The sequence below is a fragment of the Styela clava genome, chromosome 7, assembly GCF_964204865.1.
Source record: "Styela clava chromosome 7, kaStyClav1.hap1.2, whole genome shotgun sequence".
Lineage (NCBI taxonomy): Eukaryota > Metazoa > Chordata > Ascidiacea > Stolidobranchia > Styelidae > Styela > Styela clava.
This window is the reverse complement of record NC_135256.1, coordinates 17604307-17624646: the sequence shown is the minus strand read 5'-3', so window position 1 is coordinate 17624646 and position 20340 is coordinate 17604307. Positions and strand designations below refer to the sequence as shown.

Genomic DNA, 20340 nt, shown 5'->3' with positions numbered 1-20340 from the left:
TGATTCCCAAAGTGGGCGATATCGTCCACAAACACTGTGAGAGTTTGCAGATTTGAATTGTGAGGGCGATAATCACATGTCTACTACTCCCCCGTAAGGTAGTTCGCGTAGCCCAGGGTTTGGCAACCAACGGCCCGTGGGCATAATCCGACCCGCGAAGTAAAATAATCCGGCTCGCGACGCTTCACTGAATTATAGGGACAAAACGGCGGGTTTGAATTAATTATTCAATCTAAGAGTAGATCATATCTTTTACGTAACAGAATTGATCGTGAGACATGTTTAGAGTAAATTATATTATAACCTAATAATTTGGTGAACAGTTAATCGTTTAACGAGCCAACAATTTAAATATAATTAGACGAATCGGAGCACGCAAAAAAGTTGATGCTAAGTGCACTGGGCAGGGGTTCAATACCGCAGAAAATATTTAATTTAAATGGAGCTCCTTGAAAGGCAATGAAATGAGGACATAAAATCCATATGTTATATTTGAGAGATGCATCAATGCGTGAATTTTATAAAGATGTATCTTTTTGAAAATCTCTCTTAATTTGACAAAAATACTCTCTGGAAGACCACTAAGCTAATCTATCTCATTGAAAACACTATGATTTACCTTGTTTATTTGTTCTGTAGTATATTCATTTCTGACCTCAAATGTTTTTGTAAACTGGGGGGCGATGAAGTTGTATATATTACCGTATATATTACTGCGACTAAAAAGTTTGGGAACCACTGTTATAGACCATGATAATTTACAGATATATTTCTGCGTTTAATCGGATACTTTTTTATAGTATGATACTATTTTGTGGCAAAACGAGTTTTGCCCATAAGATTAAACAAGTAAATTCTACACAGAATAATCAGGACTATGTTATCAATAACGTGATACCCGTAATAATAAAACATAAGAAATATAGACAAACCCGTGTATTTATTCTATTTCATCATTTATATAGATACACATAATATACACATAATAACCTAACACAGTGCTCTTTAACCGGGTATAAGTTGTGTAGTAGACAACTGATAAAGGGTATACGAGGGGTGTACAGTCTAAGTCGGGGATTCGAAACTCTGATATAATGAATTATAAAAGGGGCTCCCGAAGTATGCGAACCAAGATGGCGGACATCGGAATGTAATATGTGTACTAGGTTAGGGTTAGGCCATAATTTAGGTATAAATACTACGGGAGGCTCTTGGCTAGTCTTCGAACTGATAATAGGACTAAAATGAGGAAAATTGGAAAAAAATTATCGCCTAGCCCTAACCTGTTACCCATGTTACGTTCCGATGTCCGCCATCTTGGTTCGCATACTTCGGGAGCACCTTATAAAATATTCAAGCGGAGACAACAATGCAAACGCGGCACACATGAAATACAAAATGTCATTTACGCAAAGAACCGACGTGAGCATATTGTTACATCACAAATTATATAGATAATGCGGTCACGTGTCTGGATTGGTGATTTCGGCTGCCATGCACTTCGTTTGATTTACGTTGGAACATTATTCCCGCTGACGCAAAGGCCGTCAGGCAAATTTATAACTTGCGGACACTAGTCTATTAGATTGCATGATGATATTGCAGTACAGTATGTGATTAAAATTTAATGTTTATTTAAGCCTTAAATAAACATTGGTATTTGTAAGGTATACAAAGTTCTTGAAAAATTGTAAAAGGTATACCACGATAAAAAAAGGTTGAAGAAAACTGAGTCCTATCTAACATATTAAGACCTGCAATCAACGATATAGCAATAGGAAATATATTTCTAGATTCAGACAATTATGAACATGAACGGACTATTACCAATAGTATTTACGGCTATATTCATACGTTACAGCAGTAGTTTTCAAAGTGGGCGTCGTTTTAATTTTGCGGGCGTCGCAAAATTTTTTTGCGGCATTCATTACGGAATCTCTTTCGCGGCGCGTAGAAAAAGTAATAATACAAGCGTGAAAATGATACTGAACAAGAAAAGGCTAAACACGCAATTATGATGTAGGCTACATTGACTTTGGATCGTTCAAGTAGTAAAACTCCTTGATTTTTGTTGCAACTGGGGATGCGATGATACTAAATGCCGTTGGGGCTTATTAGATAACATGTTCCACTGGCCAAAATCTTGCTTCAACAATACATTGCTGCATTTCTTCGCCGTTTTTGAACGGAATCGATGTAAAAAGAAAATTTTTAAATCGGAAAATGAGTTTTTGGATTTTCTTCAATAAGGATTATTCTTCCTTGGTTAAAAAAAGCGTTGCGCACTCTGATCCCTTTTGCGACTTCGTATTCATGCGAAGCGAACGTGATGACCACTACACTACAGAAACGCATACGCTGGTGGGTCATATTAAAATGAACAATACTCTTGGGAGACTTCTACATTGGGAAACGTATACACCCGTGGTTCGTGGAATCGGCTTGAAACCGACCCTGATGTCTTTCCGTAGTGTAGTGGTCATCGCGTTTGCAAACGGTCCTTCCAAAGTGAGAAACATGTTTTCCTGTTAACATTTCGCTCTAGCCTAAATTCTTTGACGGATCTCGTTCATCGCCGTAAGAAATGGTGCATATTATGAACTTAGGTATCCTTTTTAAAGTATGAATTAACCCTTCGTGATAGATTTTTACTTCCTCCTAATATCTTAGAATACTTTTAAGATGAAATAAATTTTTGCTCAAACAATCGATAATAACCGAATGTATTTTTATCATAATTATCACACATTCAAGCAAAATGGGTTAAAATGCTGAAATGAATCAGTTGTTAAAAACATCTCAATTACAATAAGTAATTAAAGTTTAACTTCAGTGGGAAGTATTACGGTAAACTTATAAATGAAAATAGTTGTCCAATCACCGACTTTTTTTAAAATTCTAGATAAGTAATTTTATCCGTTGCTAAAACGTGGAGATAAAAAAGATAGACATTTCGAATGTCCATTTAAAGCGTAAAAGTGAGGAATCGAGTGATATATGAACCGATTAAAATGAACAGGAGACAGATTAAAATATGCAGTGGATCTTGAGAAGACTTCGAAGTTTTTTAAAAACCCAAATAACACGCATATGTAGTTACCACACACCCTGCCTCTATACACGGCTGTTGTGAATTAAGTATTTTAGGTTCGAAACCTGCTTGGTCTAGCAGTATATTCCTACCAAAGCCGCAAGTTTCAGATTTTTACGTAAGAGTTACAGTTTCCGTGAAGCCTCGTTCTGAGTGGAAATACGAAACACCGTGAGAAAATGATCGCGGAGACTTATCATAACTACATTTTCATTCGTCACATATACAAATCGTTACGTTGTAAACGATCCATCCAACGTGAATCTAGACCGCTAGGGTTGATATCAAACTTTTAAGTGTTTCCTCTTTCATGTCATTTATTTTGCCGTCGTATCCATTGTGCAAGGCTGGCTGCATTCTGCATTATTGGACACGTTAGTGGACATAACGATCGTTTCGTTATTATGTTGTTGTTGTACTTGTTCTTTGTAACAGAAAAAAAACTCTTTGATTACTGGACTAATCGATTTGAAACTAAACTTTTCGCTAGAACGCTATTACTTTTATTTATTTCAAGTATCCCGGTGTGCTGTATGGGATTCGTTTCTTCGTGTGATATGACGCCATCACAATTTCGTCACTATGTTGCGCTATGTGCTCATAAATTTGAGCATAACTCTCTTGTTCATCTCCATTTGATTGTTCACAGCGTACTCGATTATAAAGTTTTTACCCACTGCCTAATGAACACAATTGCTACGACACCGTCACTCCCACCACTTAAGGCAAACCATTACTTATTTTGTGTCATATTCTTTTGAACGATGTATAGGACTGAAACAAGTGCAGAAACGAAACATTTCGTGAACTTGCAAACAGCTGTGAAGATTATATCTCATATTCGGTAAACAAAGTTTTAAAATTCGAAGTTTTATAAATATTTTCATATTCAGCAAACGAATAATTCGAATTTTACAATCGCGGTAGATTTTGAATTCGACGAACAAACATTTCAAAATCTAAGTTTTGTGATGAAGTTTTTATTTCGTGTTGCAGTCCTAACCTATTCCAATTCCCTTTTTCTACGCCGTGATTATCTTGTTAAAACGTGTGAAAACAATAAAAAACCGTCAAAAAGCACTAGAAACCTTGCTAAAAATTGCAAAAACGTATCAGTAGTTCGCTCAACTTCATTTGTCTTTTGTAACTTTGCCCAGAGATTATTGTTCTATATTTTTGAGTGATGCGCGTAACTTTGCTTTCAGTAAATTTGCTTATACAAACACACACTCTTTGCTCTGATTGCATATAGAAGGAATGCACAAACTTCATGTGCGGCGAGCACCCTAATCATCATTCACGAGTAGCAGACGTAACATAAACTCTTCGCTATATTTATCTCGGGAACTGAATGCCAAGCCCTGTATTATCCCCAAGATTAAAAACTGAATAAAAAAAATATGTCTATGTACTGATTTATATTCTTCGAGTAAAGTTGTAAATTGATGATGTTTTAGCCTTTCTTGGTATAATTCGTACACTTTACCACAATTTTCACATTACTTGAATTTCGAATACAATATATTGGAATGGTCATGATCACAAATGTACTGATTGGCTCGACATGGTTTGCGATACGTTAATCATTTTTATCAGATTTCCTATTTCCAGAGGTAAATAGTATCTTGTGCTACTATAATAGAAACCAGTCGAACTCTACATATATTATTGCGATCTTGAGAGAATCCATAACATGCACTGCGATTAATACTTCAGCCTTCTCCTCTTATGAAATTAGTTTGAAACGAGCACGCCAAAACCTGACAAAAATAGCACGTGGTGACTCAGTATTCTAAATTACCAAATTGTGTTGAAACCAATGCACCCATTGAAAATATTCATAACGGTCGGTTGTAAAATAGCAAATATGCAATTTATATATATGTATTCCTATTTTATCGATTTGATCGACAACACGGGGTTATTTTCGCTGTACTTGGGCGACGGTAATATTTGAGTCACATTTTGCTGTCGCACAAATAGTTTGGACTTTATTTTCTTTAGGAGCAAAAAGTGTGAAACTTTTTGTGATTCTGGTTCTTGTCGACAGTTTCTAGGCACCGCTATCTATCTTGTAGTTGTTTTTGCTAAGTTGGGGCTACAAATATATATCATGATTTCTTTTTTTAGACCCGGTTATCTTTTGACAAGATTTTGAGGATAAACAGGAAAAAATTTTCGCTATCGTATTGTATTCCAATAATTCGCTGAAAACATATCTGGAACTTGGGGTACTGTCATGGTTAATTTCACTCTAAATGTGCAAACTTGCAGACTGGACTTATTACGTCATTTAGTCAGGAGCGATGAGAAGTCGATTTTAGTTATCGATTCAAATAAAGGATAAATGCAGTCGGATCTTGCTCGCTTTACCGTACTTGGCAAGGATTTCACATATTTATTCGAATTGATGAAGATATCACTTCAAGTGTGCAAAGTATCTCGCTATCTAATTATGGCAGCCATGAGAATATATGGAGCAAATAATCCTCTCCAGAGCGACAGAATAGAGTCTTTTCGTGATATTATTAGGAGTGTTTAAAGTATCTTTTCAGGGTTTTTCTAATATATCAATTCGATGGACCATATTATAGTTTTTATTACATTACGATGCCCGGTGCTTTAAGCCTGGTGATTCCAGTGATTCAATTAAGTGTTTGGTTGTATTAAGATTGTGAGTTGATAAATAAAATTAAAATGGCCTTAATTGAAGTGAACATTGAGAAAAAGATTGATACCAGACCATATAAAAGATATGTCGAACTGGGAAAATGTATACATATACTGACGATTCGCTACAGTCACTTGCTACACTAGTACTCAATTGAATAGCTTTGTAATCGAATATTTGCTATTCAGAATCAGGTGTGATAAGCAAAAGACAGAGTCAAAATTTATTTGAATCCGGAATCAAACATCGTATAGGACTTTTCAATGCCTTGCAGTCGGGTTTGGAAATGTTTCCGACAACACTGATTTCTTCAAAAAGAAATAAATATATATTGCCCGCAAAAATTTAAAAATAAAGAAAAGTAATAGGCTTCTAACGAAAAATGCATTTTTTAACCACCGAAAACTTCAAAGCAATTGGTCTATTAGTTAAAGAGAAAATTCTTTTGTAACAATAGGAAGAAAAATACCGACAACATAATAACAAAACGATCCATATGTACATTTCGTGTCCAATAAAACAAAATTGTTAACAGTAATTTTTGTGTACGGTATATTCGAAGCACGCGTTTATTTACAGGGAACTACGACACGGAGTGAGTATTATTGAATCATCAAGGAAAGGAATAATTTTGTGAATGTTTATAGTTTTCACTGGTACGTCTTCTCCGTGCGCATCAATACCTACCTGTTACTATCAATATATATAGATATGTTGCTCCCTTATTGAGCATACTCACTGCTTCATATTGGAAGTGCAGTGTATCTGTACCAATTGTAACAATTTAGCTTTACTGTTTCTTTTACACGATTTAATCTGCATCATGTCTTTGTTGCATACTAAACACATGGAACACTTAACCCCGAATTTTGAACAGTAAACTGAGAAAGTGCTGCTGAAAGGCAGCAAACGATAGGTTCCGGCGTATCAAGCAGTGGCGTGCCTAGAGGGGGCGAAAGGGACAGCCGCCCGGGAAGCACGTTTTAGGGGGTATCAGAACTGGCGTTATTACACATGTTTTTCTCGATGTATTTTTATTTATTTGAAAGCTGACATTATGTGTTTAGTCTTGTGTTTAGTCCACGTACATTTTCACCCACGTACATTTGAACCGAAATACATTTAAACTTACGGACCTTTGCGCTCAGTACATTTGCACTCATGTTTTGCACCCACGGATATTCGCATTCGAGACTTGTACCCATTGAATTTTGCACCCGTAAACATTCACACCCATTGGTACCCGGTTTTGAAGTGAATAGGATTCTATTGTCATTTGTGCCGGAATAGGAACATCCTAATCTTATATTTTGTAATGAAAACAAACTCACTGCAAACTCGAACGTACATGGGCGCAAATGTCTATGTTTAAAAATTTCCAGAGTGCAAATGTCCGTACAAGGGTGCAAATGTCCATGGGTGCAAATGTCTGTGGGTGCAAATGTCCATGGGTGCAAATGTCTGTAGGTGCAAATGTCCATGGGTGCAAGTGCCTGTGGATAAAAATGTTCAATGTGCAAATGTCTGAGGGTGCAAATGTACAAGGGTGCAAATGTTCGTGGGTGCAAATGTCCGCGGATGAAAGTGGAGCCTATTGGGTACAGAAGTGCATGGGTGTAAATGTCTGCGGGTCTAATCTATATGCGGGTGGTAAAATCTATGGGTGGAAATGTCCCTGGGTGCAAAAGTATGCAGGTACAAATGTACGTGGGTGCAAATGTGCTGTCACCTAATCATTGAGTTCTTTGATTCGTTCTGAAATTTTCAAAACACAACCAAAAACTAACAAATAGCAGAAGAAAAGTTTTGCACGCCCCTGCCTACAAGACTCCTTGCGCCAATTGGCGCAATTCGGTGGGAATTGGGAAAAGTTAATTTAATAATTTAATGAGCGTGGTTTAATTGATGACTAACAAGGCTCTTGCTCATCTTGTGTGGCGCATCTTCTCTCCGTGCTTAATAAAGCGCACGCAAAACTGTAAAGACAACTCCATTTAATAAATTATAGTCTGATCTACGATTCAATTTCGATCGCTGTGGGTCAAAGACTTCATCTGCATTTGTGTCATTATTTTGTCCGGAATGGCGCAGACGAGATGTTGTTAAATGGATTGTTCTTGTTTTGCCCCGCAGCATAATGGAGTCTGTCAGCAGGTACTTCAGGTGTAAAATTATCTGGCCAGGCAATCCTTCCAAATACGTGAGCTTGAATAGCCCAACAACGACTATCCAACTGCGTTAAAATATTTAGTCTTTTTGGAAACACATGGATCGTTTTGTTATTAGGTTGTTGTTGGTTTTCTTCCTCTCTTCCATGTTTTTATTGTGGAATAATCGCTTTTTTCTCTCGAATTTCTCAAAGGCTATTACCTTTATTTTTATCCAAACATTTATGAGGCCGCTATGGGATCGTTTTTTGTGTGCTTGACGTCATCAAAATTAACAATTGCTCACCGTGTATCGGTTCCGCGTTCGCTTCAGTTGCTATATCGTATTGGCCGACGTGCCCATAATATATTTGAGCATTGCTCTCCTGTTTGACACCAAGACATTCATCCTGTAAATGCAATAAAACGGCTTAATAGTTTATTAGATCATGTTTTCTCGTCCGGGCGAAGTATATCAATAGCTAGTTTTCCCCAACTATGCCAGTATCGAATTATGAATATATATATATATAACCATGTGATTGAAACGAAATATCTTCACATCAAGATTGCACAAGTGCCCTCATCCTTGTTCTGACTAAGTTGCAAAAAATGTTGTTTTATGTTCCGGGGACCACAGATAAAATCTAGTGTTAAAATTGTCTCTTCGCGGAGCTTTATTTCTTCACACAAGATGGGCTGGAGACAGTGATGGGTTTCAAAATTCCTATAACAGTTTATATTTTGTGTCGAACTCACTGGGTACGCTCATTTCAGAAACTATATCGAACATATAGCCCTGTCTATACCCACAAGTCTCAAAAATGAGTTTGCTTATTATCACGACATTCCAAGACTGAGTTCGGGCGAATCTAATCATTGCTTGACTATGACCAACGTCTATTATATATATGAACGAGGAGATATGGTGTGGAATATCTTTTTTCACGTCCATGTATAAAATACTGATTCTTCAATATTTCATACGACTTTCAATACACTCTTTTATCAGTTACCTAGCATACTAGTCATTTTACCATCGACACATTTAAAATTGCTCTTTTGTTGAAATATTGTTAGTTGACACCTGATGTATATATAAACTGATAATTGTTAATTGGTATTGCACAATGACTCACTGAGACGCTGGTTGATCATCAGGATCATCAGGATTACTCAGAACAAAGGTCATTTCCTTGTATAAAATGGCCAGAGTTGACAGCGAGTCTATTCTTGGGTCAATTCTATAGGCATTACTTTGGTACTGGTAACACGAAAAACAAAAACATGTATGTATGTTTATTTGCCTGAAAAATGTAACAGTATCTTCATAATAGTTAAACCGTAAATATATATTACTACGGTTAAACGATATAAAAGAGACGGGATACTTGTTCAAGACCTTACTGCATGGCCTAAGACACAGATGTGCGACATGCACCTCAACATGTATAACTGCAGTTTAGAACTGCTGCGTTATAGTAGGACAACAGACATGAAATATACAAACAAAACTCTTGTACAATACACAGGACAAAGAGGTACGGCACCACGATGATATGTACAATAGGCAGTTTATGGCACGTTCATGTCCCAGGTTCTGATGTGAAGGGATAGGAATAGGGTATAAATCGCATTTTTGTGTGTTTTACAGTAGATTGTACGAAACAAGTAAAAATTTCTTCTAGACATGAACTTGCCAAAACCCAACGTTGGAAGGTTCTAAGAAGGTAAACAATAAACAACATATGTAGAAATTCTTTGTTTACACTCGGGTTGTTAATCATAAATTGTATGCGACAAAAGTAATGAGAACAACAGAGTCTGGCATAAAATGCAGGTCAATTTCGTAGACGCTTTTGTGTGGATCAATTGTCACCAGGCGTCTGTATCTATTTAAGACTAATTTCATTTACTATTTCCGAAGTATATATAGTTTGGAATCATATCATGACATTATTTGGTCGAACACTGATCAAACTCATAAGTGAGGGCAGATTTTAGTGGCATTTATTTTTTAAATAAGCCTTGGATATTTCACTTTTGGAAATGGAAATAGACACTTAAAAATGCCAAATAATTGGAATCTTTAAAAATGATTTAAAAGAGCCTACTAAGCGACAATATCATCGAACGTGCCATAAGTCATATAATATTTATTCATCGATGATTTGAAATAGGTAAAACGATTCAAGGAAGTTCATCAAACAAATGACGTTATTAAGAGTGTTATTAAGAGTAATAGCAGTGGCGGCGCGTCAATAGGGCCAACCGGGGCAATGCCCCGGTTGTTTTTTCGGTATAATAAAAAATATTCGAAAAATACCTCAATATCGGTTGCACAGACTGTCTACACTAGCCATATTCTCCCGACATGGTTCATTTTTCGCTCGCAAAGCCTTCGCCGAACGTCGACGGGGCGACGCCGATTTTGCCCCGGTTGCTCATTGTATATCGTATTCTCTCTTTTATCTTCCACTCGCCGCGTTTGTCTCGTTTGTTTTCTGTTTCTTTTACTAAATCATCGGGGCCGATCGGGGCTAGCCCCGAAATTAAGACGACACAATGCCGACGTTTCTTACAACAACGTGTTGACATATTCACGCATTCCTTCTCGTTCGTTGGTTGCTTGAAGAGTTGATAGTTTCCTCGCCTTCGTTTTTGTCGCTTGTTTCGCTATTTGAATCAGTTAGAGACGTTTAGTCCATTTGCTTTCGATTTTCCACATTCCTTTTGAGCTCCTCACTTCTTTCCGGCTTCGCATTTTTTAGCCTTAGACCTCATAATGAATAAGGTTGATGCACTACTTCGCACTCCGTTTTCGCAGCTGCCGCTGGAACAAAAATTAGAGGTACAACGTCTTGGGCCTTATCAACCAAAAAATTGTTCACTGGAACAATCCCATGACGGAGGAGAGCGTCGGCGTACATTCTGCGCAGAAACTTGGTATAAAAAACACGAATGGTTGTGTTACAGCGAGGACAAAAATGCACTTTTTTGTTTTTATTGCCTACTTTTTGCTACCGCCCGTGACTCACGTTGGTGTAAATTTGGTTTTAGAGATCTTAAACATCTTTCCGAGCGTGCCAGGGATCATCAATCTTCTATGGAGCATCTGGACAATGCAGTAAAATACCGAACATTCGGAAATGTTAATATTGCAGCACAGTTGGATGAAGGACGCGCGGTTTCTATTCGTCGGCACAACCAAAACGTCGAGAAAAACCGCCATGTTCTCGGTCGATTGATAGATGTTTTGAAGTTCATTGGTTGTCACGAGCTGTCCCTCCGTGGGCACGATGATCGGGCTGGGCTGGCTCTTCTAATAGAGGGGTATTTTTGGATATGGTGGAATACACCGCATCCCTAGATACAATATTGAGAGATCATCTTGATGCCGCAACTGTTTCGAAAGGGACATCTAAGGATATCCAAAATGATTTGCTCGACTCAATGTATAAAATTTATTTACAACATTTGGCTCTGGAAATTGAGAATTGCCAGTTCCTTTCGATTCAGTCTGACGAGAAACTGACATCACGTGCGTTTCCCAACTGGCTGTGATTTTTCGGTTTGTGAAAGATGGTAAACCTACCGAGAGATTTCACAGCTTTGTACCAATCGTTGATCGCACGGCTTGCGGGATATCGGCTGTACTGAAAGAAGTGTTACAGCCTTACAACGCGAAGTCAAAATTGATAGCTCAAACTTATGACGGCGCGGCAGTCATGAGTGGGTCGAAACATGGTGTTCAAATTTATATAAAAGAAAATTTTCCTCATGCGCATTTTTTACATTGTTATGCACACCAATTTAACCTCGTTATTAAAATCATGTGTCTTGATACCCCTCTCGTCCGTATATTTTTTTCCGTTTCGCCGAAGCGTTCTGACCTCCTTCGCCAGATATGTAGCCGCCGTCTCCCAGCTTGTGCACCAACACGTTGGAACTTCCAATCACGCGTGGTGCAGGGCGTGTCCGAAATTAGGTCTGAGCTCATTGAGTGTTTCAATGGCATTCGGAGCTCTCCGGTTTGGGACGAACGCTCTGTGAGGGAGGCGGCAGGTCTAAAGCGTCTGCTAGAAGATGGTGAGTTTTCATTTTTTCTCGCTTTTCTCTCCACAATATTCTATCACGTGGATGTATTATACGGCGCATTGCAGTCAAGGCTAATGGATGGAGCGTCTGTGCAGTCGTGTATTTCAGACTTCTGCGATGCTGTATCTCGTATCCGGGAAACAATAAAATACGACGACACATGGAGTGCTTCTTTACGCCGCGGGCAAACAACGCAGCGTTTGATTTTGTCTGCAAAGGAATGCTGTGACATTCTGGTGAATTAAATAGGCGATCGTCTGCGCACTGAACACCTTGCCGCGTTCTCTTTGATGAACCCCAAAAATTTTTCAAAATTTGGACGTCAATTTCCCATCCATTTGTTGGCTACTGTCTCCAAATTTTACCCCATGATAAACGTGGGTAAATTGGAAAATGAATTGCGATGTATATACACCAATCAAACTTTTTTGAACATCACATCAACTTGCGCGCTCTATGGGTTCCTCATAGATAACACTCTAGTAACTACCTTTGCGGCGTCTGCAAAATTTCTGGACATCATTTTGACGACGCCTATTTCTTCCGCCGACGCAGAGCGAACATTCAGCACGCTGAAGCGTATTAAAACGTATCTCAGAAACACAATGAAGCAAGATAGATTAAATTTCTTGGCTGTTTTATCCATTCACAGAGACGTTATTTCCGGGATGCATGACTTTAATCAGCGCGTTATTGAGCATTTTGCTTCCAAGAAACCGCGGCGTGTTGCATATATGTTCAAGCAGTAGAATTCTAGCAGCATATATATCTATGAGTGAGCGACGCATGTCCTTATCTTTGCATTAACTTTCCTTTCTTCATAGTAACGTTTTAAACCTTATTTTAGGTTTTGTCTGCTTTCCCGAAGTTTCTGTTAATATGTCATTGTATTTATCTGGGTAAATATTGCCTTTCCTTTTGAAAGGGGTTTCAAAATAAACTATGTATATATTTATTAATCCCTTGACTTGGACCGGTTTTAAAGACACTTTCTTATCGTTAAAAATTGTCGCTTTTGCCGATTGGTTGTTACCGATGGAATGGTTTTTATACTCATAAAATGATGGGAGAACTTACAGCGCTCATCCTGTCCCCGTAGATGGGGGTGACTTGGTCCCGCAGTAGCTTGCCCCGGTTGTCAAAATGACCACGCGCCGCTACTGAGTAATAGTAATAATATAGCCTAATGATGGTAAGCCGTAAACCAAAACCAGAAATCGCGATGTGTACTGGTTGCATATAAAGTACATTGTACACCGATATTCATCGAGTACTGTACTGATTAGAGGTTCATTTATATTCTAAGATATTGCATCTCCGCCCACACAAATATTATATCAAGCAACATTAATTTATGACTAGGACGCCAAGCCTTCGTATTCCTCCCAAACACGCCAATGATTGCGCGTCACCGAGAGAACAGTTTCGAATACGCCAACGTATTTACTCATGTTTAAAAACAAATAATACGTAACTTATTGATACAAACAGTTATTCACGGTATTCAACTTGCGTGAAACAGATAGCATCACTCTTGTCGATTTCATATTTCATTTCGACCATACGTAATAGACAAACGCATACGTCGTTTGTATCACGATGAGGAAGTTAAAAGTATTTTAAGACGTTTGTTAGCTCAAAGCAGTCACAGTTGCATCAACTTAATGCAGACATTTAATAAGGTGGATGCCTTCAAACATTTGAGACCAGGATCGAGAACCAGAAGTATTAGAACGTGAGATTAACATGCCCCAGAATACGCATTCTAACACTGCTGCCACCGAGTACAATGAAGACGACGTAATGGTAAAATCAAGCACAAACCAAGTATCCATCAAGCCGCATGATAGAGAAAAAGTGCTGCACAACATGATAATATTTTTGAATCCTTCGTCAACAACACCAGAAATAGGATTAAGATGTGACAGTCATAAAAACGTGGCATTAGAATTTAGTCAAACTGAAATACTTTACAAAGACATGAAGATAAGTTCACTTGATATATACAAAATGAACCTGCAACAGCATTTGGCAGAAGGAACCTTTCCTTTGTCGGACAATTTTATCATGTCGATATTGTTACAAGTGACCGAAGCTATTGATCATTTGCATAAAATTGGAAAAACGTTTGGTCGAATAACGGCTGAGCACATTTACGTATCTTGTCGTGAGCAAAGTCAGCAGGACTCCCCAAAAATAGTTCTTACAGAATCTAGGCAAGCAGGTGACGAAAGCGGTGAGCTTGATAAAGCTGAAGATGTCGCATTTTTGGGAAAGTTTTTCAAATGGTTTCTTGACGTCGGATGAATTTAAGAAATATTCTTTATGTGATCTTTTGCGTTTTTTTCGTAATCGCAAAGCCCATTACTGGGAGAGTAAGCAAAACATCAGGCGCTGTTTTCAGAGTTATCCAGACGAATTTTGGAGATTCTTTTCCTCGCGATATTCTGATCTTCAACCTTTTGTATACGAACACAGAATGATGTCCATTGGCCCTCTGCAAAATGCATAATTTCAAATTTGTAATAAATATGTTAACATTTTTTGAGTGTTTCCGTTGTTTTAGCGTCAAAATGATAATCTTCACCGAAAAAATATCTAGACCAGTTGTTTCCAGAATTCTGGACCCCTATCTGTAGCTACTCATATAATTCTTATTAATCCAGTGGAGTAGGTATCAGTTACTAAATTACGTAAACATTTTATCTTAGGCCTTAGAATTGAAAGAGTTTTGGAACAATAAGATTAGAGTTTAATCTCTTTACAATTGGTTGTGCTTAAGTGGGAATATTTGTCATTCTTGATGTGCTAATTTTTTCATTTTTTCGGATGCTCAACTGTTTTATGCCAACCAACTGGTGGAAAGGCGAGGCTTACAGAAGGTTGCTCCTTCCGAAGGAAACAACACTAGAGTTTTCGTCACTTCGATAATTTTATATACCGTACGTTTTAATAACAGTTTGGACGCTGAGCAAAACACTGATGCTAACTATCGCGTAAAGTACGCCTAACCGAAGGTCATTTGAAAACAATAGTGCAATTTCATTTCATTCAAGAAGTTTCAGGATACGTATAGGTAATGACGAAATACGAGGGAATACAATGGAAGAGCGAGGCTTACAGAAGGTTGCTCCTTCCGAAGGAAACAACACTAGAGTTTTCGTCACTTCGATAATTTTATATACCGTACGTTTTAATAACAGTTTGGACGCTGAGCAAAACACTGATGCTAACTATCGCGTAAAGTACGCCTAATCGAAGGTCATTTGAAAACAATAGTGCAATTTCATTTCATTCAAGAAGTTTCAGGATACGTATAGATAATGACGAAATACAAAGTAATTACAATGAGAATATGGACACGAAGATAGAACAGTACCGACGGTACCTGAGCTCCAAGTTCGCCAAAGACATCGGCGGTCAAACCTGGCGTAATACAACGTATTGTTGGAGTATATCAATAAACAAATACTACCGAATTCGGTGTGAATTGTCCGGTACCATGGTATGGTGGCCCATCGTTGTCCCGCGTCAAATTGAAATAAAAAATAAAATAAAATACTTAAAATGAAAGTAAAATAAAAAAATAGTTTCACATAAACATAAACAGAAAAAACAGAAAAAAAAAATTAAAAAAAAAATAAAAATGAAAACGAAATAAAGAAAGCAAAAAAAAAAAAATTTGAAAAAAAACAACGTGAATAAAAAGAAAATAAAAAGATTGACAACGATGTGCCGCCTCGTGGCCCATCGTTGTCACACGTTTTTATTTGGAGAAAATTTGCTTCGGCTTGGGACCAACGTTGTCATGCATAATCCTACGCGCACAAACGTTGTTCCCTGGGTTTCTAACTCATTACTGATTTTCTTCAGCAATATTCAATAATTTTAACATGCAAATGTTCTATAAATTCTTCATGATACAAGTTCAACTAGAAGTAATATATATATTTAAAATAGTGATAAAGAATATAGAATTGAATACGAAAATTTAAAAAATTTGTTCTTACGTGTAGAAGGTAATTGAATTGGAGAATGCCGCTTTAGTCTTAATCTAGGTTTAAGTTAAGTGAGGTTTTTGATCTCCACCCTAAATGCTCAGTTGTCCGGACACTCGTGTGACACCGAAACCGTCTGATCGTATCCAGTACCCAGCATACAGTCACTCATGAAACGAGTGGGAGTTACGGATAGTCTAGTTACTAGTAGAATATGGTGAATCGAAGGATGGATTGAAATAAAAGGTTGAGCCCGCGCGATTTATCATACGTCTGGATCGGTACGTTACGGCAGTACGGTATAAGTATAAGTATAAGTTTATTTCGACTCCATAATCAGCAAAACAATAAAATGAATGCTAAAAATAAATAAATAAAAACTGATTATGAAATCAGGAGAGCGAACAAAACCTTAGATAAGGTTTAAAACGTACAGAATGTATATAAGATGGAAGGTTTTGCCAAGAACATGTGGTACGTGTTCACTCACCTAAAATAATTGAAATATTTCACACACGCTCACACGCACCCACACACACAACCATATAGAAGTTATTAAGTAAAGGGAACATGAAAAATTACATACTGGTAGTTAATAAAAAATAAATAAATAAAAATTACTTGCCACACCATATTTATAAATTTATCATGATTGCCACTGCCAAATTGATCAATTTTATAAATGGGAGTGAACAGTAAAGATAAACTTTTATAAAAAAATATATTGTCAAGCTGATTATAGATGGAGTCAAATGCCAAAATGCCCAACCAAAGTTGCCAGAATTGGGTGCATGAAGAGGTGGGCTAGACCACTTCATTGCCCAAACTAGAGCCTATTATTGCCAAATTGTAGTCCAGATTGCAATAAGTATTTAAATCTATCAGTAACTTTATAAGTATGAGTAATTATAATTAATTAAGGTAGAAAGACAGGGTATAGGAATATGTTGGTTGCTAAGGTTATAAGGTTTTTTTTTTTCATTCTTAGATATTGACTTCTGCAAGGATAAAGGAATTAGGAATAAAGGAATTAGTATTGTTATTTCACAGGATCATTTCTTCATTTAATTATTGTGGCGTAATAGATTCAAGTTTATCGTGGATGAGACATCAGCCTGCGAATTTTGTTGTTGTAGACACCATTTATATTCAATAAACTAGCCATTGTATTGATCATCACAGAACGACCTGAAAAACAGAAAACAAATCTGCGAGTAGGATATTCAAGGGTTACATATTTGGAAACAGCACTACCCTACACTTTTGTTTAGAATTAATTATTATTTCGAGTAGATATTGATTATTAGTTATCTATCTATAAAACGCTAGTTCAAAGACCAGAGTTGAAATATGGTTGGGACACAGGGTGAATTCCTCGCAAACCATGCAGAAACTCTCAAACCACACTGACCATTCGTATGTTGGCCTTCACATCAACTTCACAGCAGAACCTCAACCTAGGATAAAATTTTGTATACACACAAAACAAATCATAGAACACCACAACAAATTAAAATGAAGGGGAGAATCCAATATATCTCCACTGGTCGCCTAATTACAATAATAGGTACAGGAGCTAAACTATACGGTCTACAACCCTCATAAGGTATCACACCACCCATATAGAAACAAAGACCATGCATGTGTAATGTCAAAAATCCAACGTTAAGCAAAAAGGGAACATGCGCATGCAGATGTCAGAGTGTAAACAGCCATTTGAAAAATAAATAAATAAAACAATTTGCTGTGCATGCTGCAGAACCCGACACACCAACAATAGATGTAGAACAGGTGGAGAGAGATTAACTGCCGGCTCAACAACAATCAGCAGCTGCAGGAGCAATAGCAATATTGTAGCTGTTTAATATTTTCATGAAAATAAGTATGTGCAAGTGAAGAGTGTCCCAACTTTCTATCATGGTCATTCATGAAGGTTCAATATTTTTTGTGTCCGAGCTATCAAAACGTTGTAGCTAATTTCATACGAAAGAGTATATATATCAGTGTGGTTATGGGAAAATAACTTTTAATATTTGGATACTAAGTACGACTTAACTTGTTTCTGAAATGATTTTTTGGATTTTAATGACTTCAAATTCAAGGGGAGAGAGTTCCATAGCTTAGGTCCATTATAGCATAGGGCATGCTGGCTCACAGATTTACTCATAAACGGTATAAATAAATTGGAATTACTTCTTCGATTGGAGGTGGTTTTGGTTAGAATGTCGTCAAAGCAGTTTGACAATGAGTTGTCATGAAAATCATAAACTAATGATAATACTTCAAATTTCATTATGTCTTCAACCTTGAGTATATTTAGCGATTTATAGAAATGATTTACGCTTTCACGTTTACTTTTCCTAAAGACAATTCTTAAAAAATTATTACAAATGCTTTGCAATTTCGAGACAAGTGTTTTATTACCATGGAGCCAGACTGAGCTACAATATCGGATATGACTTAGTAGTAGAGATTGAAACATTGCTAGTAAAGCTGATTGATTAACGCACTGGGATACTTTAGCAGCAACTGCCAAGTTCCTTTTTGTTTTACCAATAACATGCAACATTTGTGATTTCCATGATAGATTTTCATCAAAGATAACTCCTAGAAATTTTATTTCTTTCACTCTTTCAATTTCATTGTCATTGAGCAGTAGTGGTTTTGAACAACTCACACTTTTATGCTTGCTTGGGTGGAATAATACAAATTTAGTTTTGTTAGCATTAAGAGATAATTTGTTAACCAACATCCAGCTATGAATGTTGGTTAGTTCTTGGTTTGCAACTGTGAGTAGATCTTCAAGGTTTTTCCCATGAAGAATCAAGTCAGTGTCATCAGCAAACATGATCGACTCAGAGGATTTCAGACACCTGGACATGTCATTAATGTAAGCTAGAAAAAATAATGGGCCAAGTAAAGATCCTTGTGGAACTCCGTGCTTCATGACACAAATATTTGTAGAGAATGAGTTGTCATATTGCACAATTTGTTTCCTGTCTTGCAGGTAGCTCCTGATCCAATTGAATGGGACGCCTCTAATTCCATAGTGATAGAGCTTACTTAAAAGGATGGAATGGTCAATGGTGTCGAAAGCTTTTGAAATATCAAGAAATATTCCAATTGCATGTTGTTTGCTTTCAAAGGCCTTGGTCAGTTTGTGTACCAAAACATTAGCAGCCATAGCAGTGGAGTGATGCTTGCGGAAACCAAATTGATGAGAGTGGAAAACATTGTTAGTTTCAAAGAAGTTTGACATTCTACTATACATTATTTTCTCAAGAATCTTAGAAAAGGATGGTAAAAGACTAATAGGTCTATAATTTCCAAGATCTGAAACACTACCCTTTTTAAATAGAGGAAGAACTTTAGATGTCTTGAAGCTTTCAATGAATAACCCACTAGATAGTGAAAGATTAAATATATATGTCAGGATGTCAATGATATGTTCTGGAACGTGTTTCAATACTTTGAATGGAATACCATCAATTCCAAAACTTGACTTGGGCTTCATTTCGCGTATAATATTTTTTATTTCTAATGATGTAGTTGGCCTTAAAAACATGGATGAGGATTTTTGCTTTCCAAGATATGAAATGTAATTTTTGTCACAGCCAGCTGGTTGTGGCATACAGTCGAGCAGGGTTTGTGCCACTTGGGAAAAGTGTTCATTAAATTTATTTGCAATTTGTGTATTACTGCAATCGAGTCCAATCAAAGGACAAGAACCTGTTTTATTTTTACCAATAAGTTCATTAATTGTTTTCCACACTGCCTTGATGTTACCTTTGTGAGAGGCAAATTTAGATTTGTAATAATTTGATTTCTTTTTGTAGAGCAATCGAGTATAAAGGTTCCTGCATTCATTGAACTGTAATTTGTGCTTGTCATTTATGTTTTTCATGTATGCCGTACGGCAAGGGTCGGCGACCTTTTTTCGCTCGTGGGCCATATTTAGGGGTTGCAAGTCATTGGCGGGCCGCACATATTTTTTGAAAGTTGAAAACTGAACGGATGATACTTTTTATAATAAAAATCAAGCAGTGATGAACTCTCGAATAGAATATAGATTTATTTCCGCATTGCATCTCAAAAATTCCATCTGAATATTTTCGGCGCTATCGAACCCTTTGCACTTAGCATCAACTTTTCTGCGTTTTGCCTAGTTATAATTAAATTATAGGCTCATTAAACGAGTAATTGTGAATTTCGTCTTTGTTAGATTATAATCCGGCCCGCGGGCCGTAGGTTGCCGACCCCTGCCGTACGGTATGCAATACCGTATGCACATGTCGACATGCACGTTCCATTGAAATCACGTCTAACCATAATCGC

General features: G+C 37.1%; 1 protein-coding gene across 1 annotated transcript in view; it reads left to right on the top strand.

The window, feature by feature from the left end:
- The first annotated feature begins 5747 nt into the window (after positions 1–5747).
- LOC120327835 (transcription initiation factor TFIID subunit 9-like) overlaps positions 5748–20340 on the top strand; it is a 120471-nt gene continuing 105878 nt past the window's right edge. Inside the window, exon 1 of the mRNA XM_039394195.2 lies at positions 5748–5765. The gene's annotated coding sequence lies outside the window, so the exon portion shown is untranslated. The remainder of the gene's footprint in view (positions 5766–20340) is intronic.